Raw genomic sequence first — 6,135 nt, 5'->3', positions numbered from 1 at the left:
TGTCCCGTCATCATGCCCATATTTGAACAGGTATTCTCGAAAGCAGCCATGCCCCGTCAGCAACTGTGTCACGTAGAAGTCGGTCTCTCCGTGTTTCCTCTCCACCCACGCTTTTATGTTATTGATCAGCCTGTGCGTCCACCTCCCTTTTGTCGTCACATCCCAGTGTCTTTGCCATTCATTTAGACTTGCATCCCTCTCTTGTTTTCGCTCTTCGATTGTCAGGCACCTGCCTAAGTTTCGGGACTTATCGAAGACTCTTTTTAGCTCCATGGCCATTATTTCTGGGGGCATGATGCCCGCTAAGACTCCGACCGCCTCGTGTGACACAGTACGGAAGGCGCTGGTCACCCTGATGCTATTTAGTCGGTACACCGACTTTGCCGCCTTCGCGTAAGTCTTGCGCTGCAACGCGGGTCCCCAGATGGGTGCTGCATACATTAGTATGGACTGGCTCACTTTTGCTAGAAGCGCTCGTCTGTTTTGGCTCGGTCCGCCGATGTTAGCCATTAGTCTTGTTAGAGCCGTGGTCACTCTTGCCGCTTTTTCACAAGCTTTATCAATGTGCACCTTGTAGCTTAATCTCGAGTCTATCTTGACACCCAGGTATTTCAGCGACTGCTGTGTTTTGATGCTATGTCCATCGATGTTGAGCGTAGCGCTCTCCATCTTTTTTCGGCTTGTGATCACCACCGCTTCGGTTTTTTTGCCCTGCGAGTTGGAGATTCGTTGCAGCGAGCCAGTTCTTTATTTGCTGCGCCGTGCTGTTGCAGATGTTCTCAACTTGGTAGAGGTCTTTGGCCACTACTGTTATTGCTATATCATCGGTGTATCCGATAATTTGTACCTCCCTTGGCAGAAGCTTGTGTGTGTGTGATAAAATTTGTGCATGACATTGCTTATGTGTCATGGATTTACACTTGCGGTAAATGTGTGCGTAAGAAAAGGATGCAACACGTACTATGACATAAGTACATACAATGTATGAATATTCGGTATTAATTTCTGCGAAAGTAATTAGCAGTTTTATGGGCAATGTTGAAAATGCAATTCTTAATAAATAATAATTTTCTGAAATAATTGGGAAAATACTTGATTTTAGTGCTTTGTAAGTGAGAAAATATGAGAAAGTTGTGATAGAGTAACGCTAGTTGGCTGTATTCAGCTTTGCCATTGAAACTTATGAACGGTTTTATCTTCTAGCCTTTAATATTATTTCGAAGTGAAGCGATACTATCAACAACACATTTAGTTTGGTCGTAACGACTGAAAAATCGCAAAATTATTTAAAGTTAATTTCTAAAATTAGACACAAAAACTTGAAACTAAGATTTTTCTTTTACCAAATATGTTTTTTTTTCTTTTTTATCTTTGTATAGGATTCAGCCAGCCAAGTTCTGATGACGAAGTGACTTTTTGAATAGGGTATCTGAGGAGGATATTTTAGACACATTTCCTTACTTCATAAAAACTGGGTAAGTCAATTGTTAAAAAATTTAAACTGCCTAAACACTATGGGCCTATAAACATATAAAAACGATTGCATATAAAAGTTTTAATTTTCTTCAAAAGCATCACTCTAATAGTTAATTTCCACCAAGTCTTAACTGCAGTTTATGCCTTTTGGAAAAATGAGATTAAAACTCGAAGAGGGTAATTGCTCGTATTAAGTACAATCAATCGAAAAGAAAAAGCAAAAATTAAGAAATAAACTTTGCCCATGTCAAAATTCTTACAATCTTAACTACAGTTAAGCTTTAAATGCGTTTATCTTCCTAAAGATGTTTCTTAAATAAAACTGGTAAAATGTGCTTTTGAAACTTTAAAAAATCTTTAAATATTTCTGGGCGCTTGGCTTCTTAAAATGGAGTAGTCTGACTCTGTATATTGTAACTGAAATCTGATTCTATGTAGGTGCATATAAGTGACAAATTTTGGAATCTTATTGCAAATTAAAGTTGCCTTTAATAAAAAAGTGCTTTATAAAGCGATCGCAACTCCGAGCCTATACTTTTAAATAAAATAAATACATATACATATGTATGCATAATCGGGCACTTTTACACACGATAAAATTTGGTGTTTCCCCCATAGAGATCGATTAGCACTATCAGCTGGAAGGACCGTGTTTCTAAATATCCCTGGTGCGAGAAAAATTTAAAAACGTTTTAACGGCATAAAACTAAAGATATCGCTTTTTGTGTGACAACATCAAGACACAGAATGCAAATTGGAGGTGAAGTTCGGGAAAATACATAGAAAACTGTATTTTGCGACTTCTTAAATATTTTGACTTATTTCAATGTTATTAGGTGCCAGAAAACTACATCCAAAAAGGTAGATAGAAAAAAATTATAAACAATAACCTAAATATTTCCTGACTTCCTTACAGAAAAATAAAATGAACTGCAAAAAATAATTTTCTTTGGCTATTTTTTTTTAAGAATTTACGTTTCAAAGAAAAAGAAAAAACGATATAAAAATTCTTGAATCAACAAGATTATCATTTATTTTATGGTTGACAGCAAAATGCGTTACATCTAAATTTTTCTCTTTAGCTTTAATTCCCATACACAGAAAAATATATCGCTGGCTTAGAGTGAAAAGTTACCAAGTCGACTTTTTCTGATAATTATATTTTGAGGCAAGAAGCAAGAACTATTAAAAATGCATTTTTTCCAAATAAATACAATAAATATAAAATTTGAAAAAAACCGGATCTTAGCAATTTCTCGCTCTAAGCTAGCGAAATAGCGTCGGTAAAAATTGATTTCTTTTGTTCTTAATTTTTGGCCGTGTTGCTGTCTAAGCGAATTTTTTCGAGTTCAACCGGTCCCGACAGTCATATCTCTTTTGTGCCAACTGACGCCAATTGGAAATACAAAGGGAAGCAAAGTCCTTCTCCACTGGGTTTTACCACCGCTGGAAAGCCCATCCCCTTCTCTGTAGCTGCTAGCGGTAACCGACTTGAATGACTTAAAACAATTGAACATAAAGCAAATAGTGAGAGAATGCAGTTCGTTGAGTTTCTGAATGTATTTATGTTCTAAGCTCAATTGTTTTCTCAGCCTTGCAGCGAGTTGAGGTTACGACAATGAGTGTTATGCTAACCGTTCTATGTAGTTCTTAGGCACCCAGTTTCAATCTATTTGTAAGCCTTACAAATCATAACGCAGTATCGTATTATCATCGTCTCAATAATGGCACAGCTTTCTGTTTAGGTCCTAAATTTCTCAACACCTTCCTATTTTACCAAGGTAAGGGAGTAATACTCCCATGTATTTGGCTCTTGACCCGGAGTTTGAACCTAGAATTTTTCCAGTGTTAAATGAAACTTGATTGGGCTTTTCGCTTTTTTTTGAAATCTCTTTATTTAAAAAGCAAAGCCAAAGCAAAGTATATCTCAAAAAGTTAGAGAACTGTATTTCTATTTGATTTAAACAAAAACAAGTAAATATGTAGAAAACAGTAGAATATGTTTTTATATTTTAATTAACTACTTTTCAATGGCTTCTCAACTAGAAATGCTACCATTAGGGACTAACATATACCTACATATTAGTATTGCAAAGAAAAAAGTACATTAATGTAAAACATATTTTACCCTTAAAAGCTCTATAAATGCACAGATACTCAATTTCCAGTGTGCTATGTTATAAATTTTCCAAGAATTATTATTTTTATCACATTTAGGATACGTGTTGCAACTGAACAAAAGCGTTTTTGCGTTCATCTACGTTGTGCATAGATGTACATACATACATATGTTGGAAAGCATACACCTGCGCCAAATAATCTGTTTTTTATGCAAGTTCTTTGATAAACATTTGCATTTCTTGTGCAACATCCAAAGAGTATACCAAACTATGTGAGTGCGATCAAGTACGCAAAGGTACTTTCATTGTTAAATTTATTACATAAATACATATGTATAATATCTACATTCATACTTATGTATGTAACATTTTTTATGCATTTATTGTAGTGCTTATCATAACTTTACGACACTCACATATTGACAACATTTGACCACTTATCTTGTTAGTTTTTAATTTCAATTATTTATTTACAAAACTAAAGTATAATCTTTAACAAATACCATATATATCCATGCTTCAACCTTCGTGCAACATTTAAGATAAATCAACAAACTTTCGTAAGAATTTCGAGTTTTTTAATTCGATTTTTTAGAAATGTTTTGGGTATGTAGTTTTGTAGCGCATTCAATTTTAGTATAATAAAATGCAAGTTAAAAGTAGCTCTGACTCTCCGTTGATTTTTTGAATTAATTTCTGTTGAAGGTGTTGCTCATTTTCTTCATATAAAAATAATCGTCGAACACGGATTCATTGTCGCCAAATTTTGTCTTACGCGGAGTATAATGCAACTTAGTGAAAACGTCCGTAATGTAATGTTAACATATTTTTGTGATATTCTTAAATATCTATATTAATTATAAAAAACACTTACTACTATTTGCCGAAACTCAATTTCCACAAAACCATGCCAACAAAGTAAAATGAAGAATAATTCTGGCACACTGCAAAAGTATCTTGTGTTTTTAATTGCTACCAGATTTTTCGTTTTTACACAGTTCTTGCAAAAAATTTTTCAACAGGTAGAATTATTCAGACAGGTTCTGAAAATGACTCAAATTCACTTTGAATCCAAGTTTTGGTGTTCCGTATTTCTTGTTTTTCATGTCAAATGCATGAGAATTCATTTTTTTTTTTTTTAGTTTTCAACAGCACTTTCACTCTGTAAATAAATCAGTAAAAAGCTTGACATTCCGGAGCTGCAATCTCGGGATTTCGGCACATGGAGAAGTGTGCGACATTCCGGGATTGAATGTCTTAGTACATACATACTACCAGGTACGGCTGATAAGAGTACCTACATGTGGATATACTATATTCGTATTCATATCTACATACATATACCGGTTGCCATCGCTGTCCATATCCATATCCATTTAAAGATTAGTTAGTTACACTTTCAGAAATTTAGTCGATTTATTAAAAAGCAGAATTACTTGCTCAGGCACTCAAGTAAGCATTCGCAAAATTATTTCAAATTGATTATTTTTAGCTTGCTCCATTACCTGTTTTTTCTTCATCGCTTTTAAACTGGCTTCCATATGAATAAATGGCTATTTAATAAATTGCCAAACATGGGGTTCAATATTTCATAAAGTTTTTCTGTGAAAAAGCGTTGCATGCACACAAAAAAAAAGTCGGAAATGGATAAAGTGGAAAGAAGGAGAAGCTCACAACATCTGAAATAAACAAACCGCATGGCGTAATTGCGAAAAAAAGCATAAAGAAAAGCATGCTCGAATCACTCGTACAAAACTACATAATATATATGTACGTTAGGGTGGTTCAAAAAAGCATGTGAAAAAGAAAAGAAAATGCAATGGGGTACCAATAAAAAATCTTTGGTATTAAACAATTATTAAATAAATAACTGGATATTAACACTGGAAGTCTACTGAAGAGAACCACAAGAATTTTATACCAGTTGTACGAAAAGTTATATTTTCCCCCATATAAAATACATGGAAAACTTTGAGCGCTTTGAGCACTTCCTAAATATTTTTTTTATTTCAAAACAAAAAAATGGGGTATATTTGTTTTTGGTATAGAACAATCCTAAAGGGTGGCGGCATTGAAATTCCGACTGAACTATTTTTTGGACCACTCTAATGATAATACATATGTATGTCCATATATTTGTACATAAGCATACCTAAGTACTGTCAAGCATAAAAATAATAACTAGGCTACACTTTTTTGAAAGATGCCACTTACATTTTTGTTGAACTAATAAAAACTTCTGGATGCGCATTCTTGATACTTTATGAGCAGCTTTTAGATATGTAGTGGTGTGACATATTTCATACATGTAAGCACACATTTATTTTTTATGATTTGATTTAAAAGTAAAAACAAAAAGTATCAAAACTGTAGCTATGACTTTTATACTTGCCACCATAGATAGCGCACAAACAAACCAATCTACAAATGTACATAGCTGTGCCCCACTCTGTTGATGCGGTTAGCTTCAGCATGCAACCGGTAGCCGTGGTAACATACTGTTGCATAAAATAAAATGTGTACATATGAAATATGTATG

At 34.2% G+C, this 6,135-nt stretch overlaps 1 protein-coding gene across 1 annotated transcript in view; it reads left to right on the top strand.

Moving 5' to 3' along the window:
- The window catches only part of LOC118733333 (pneumococcal serine-rich repeat protein), a 296,036-nt gene that overhangs the window by 248,458 nt on the left and 41,443 nt on the right, over window positions 1–6,135 (top strand). Inside the window, exon 3 of the mRNA XM_036462688.1 lies at window positions 1,380–1,475. The gene's annotated coding sequence lies outside the window, so the exon portion shown is untranslated. The remainder of the gene's footprint in view (window positions 1–1,379; window positions 1,476–6,135) is intronic.

This window comes from Rhagoletis pomonella, unplaced genomic scaffold, assembly GCF_013731165.1.
Source record: "Rhagoletis pomonella isolate Grant_MI unplaced genomic scaffold, Rhpom_1.0 Rhpom_scaffold_00002, whole genome shotgun sequence".
NCBI lineage: Eukaryota > Metazoa > Arthropoda > Insecta > Diptera > Tephritidae > Rhagoletis > Rhagoletis pomonella.
This window is presented reverse-complemented; position numbering and strand designations above follow the sequence as displayed.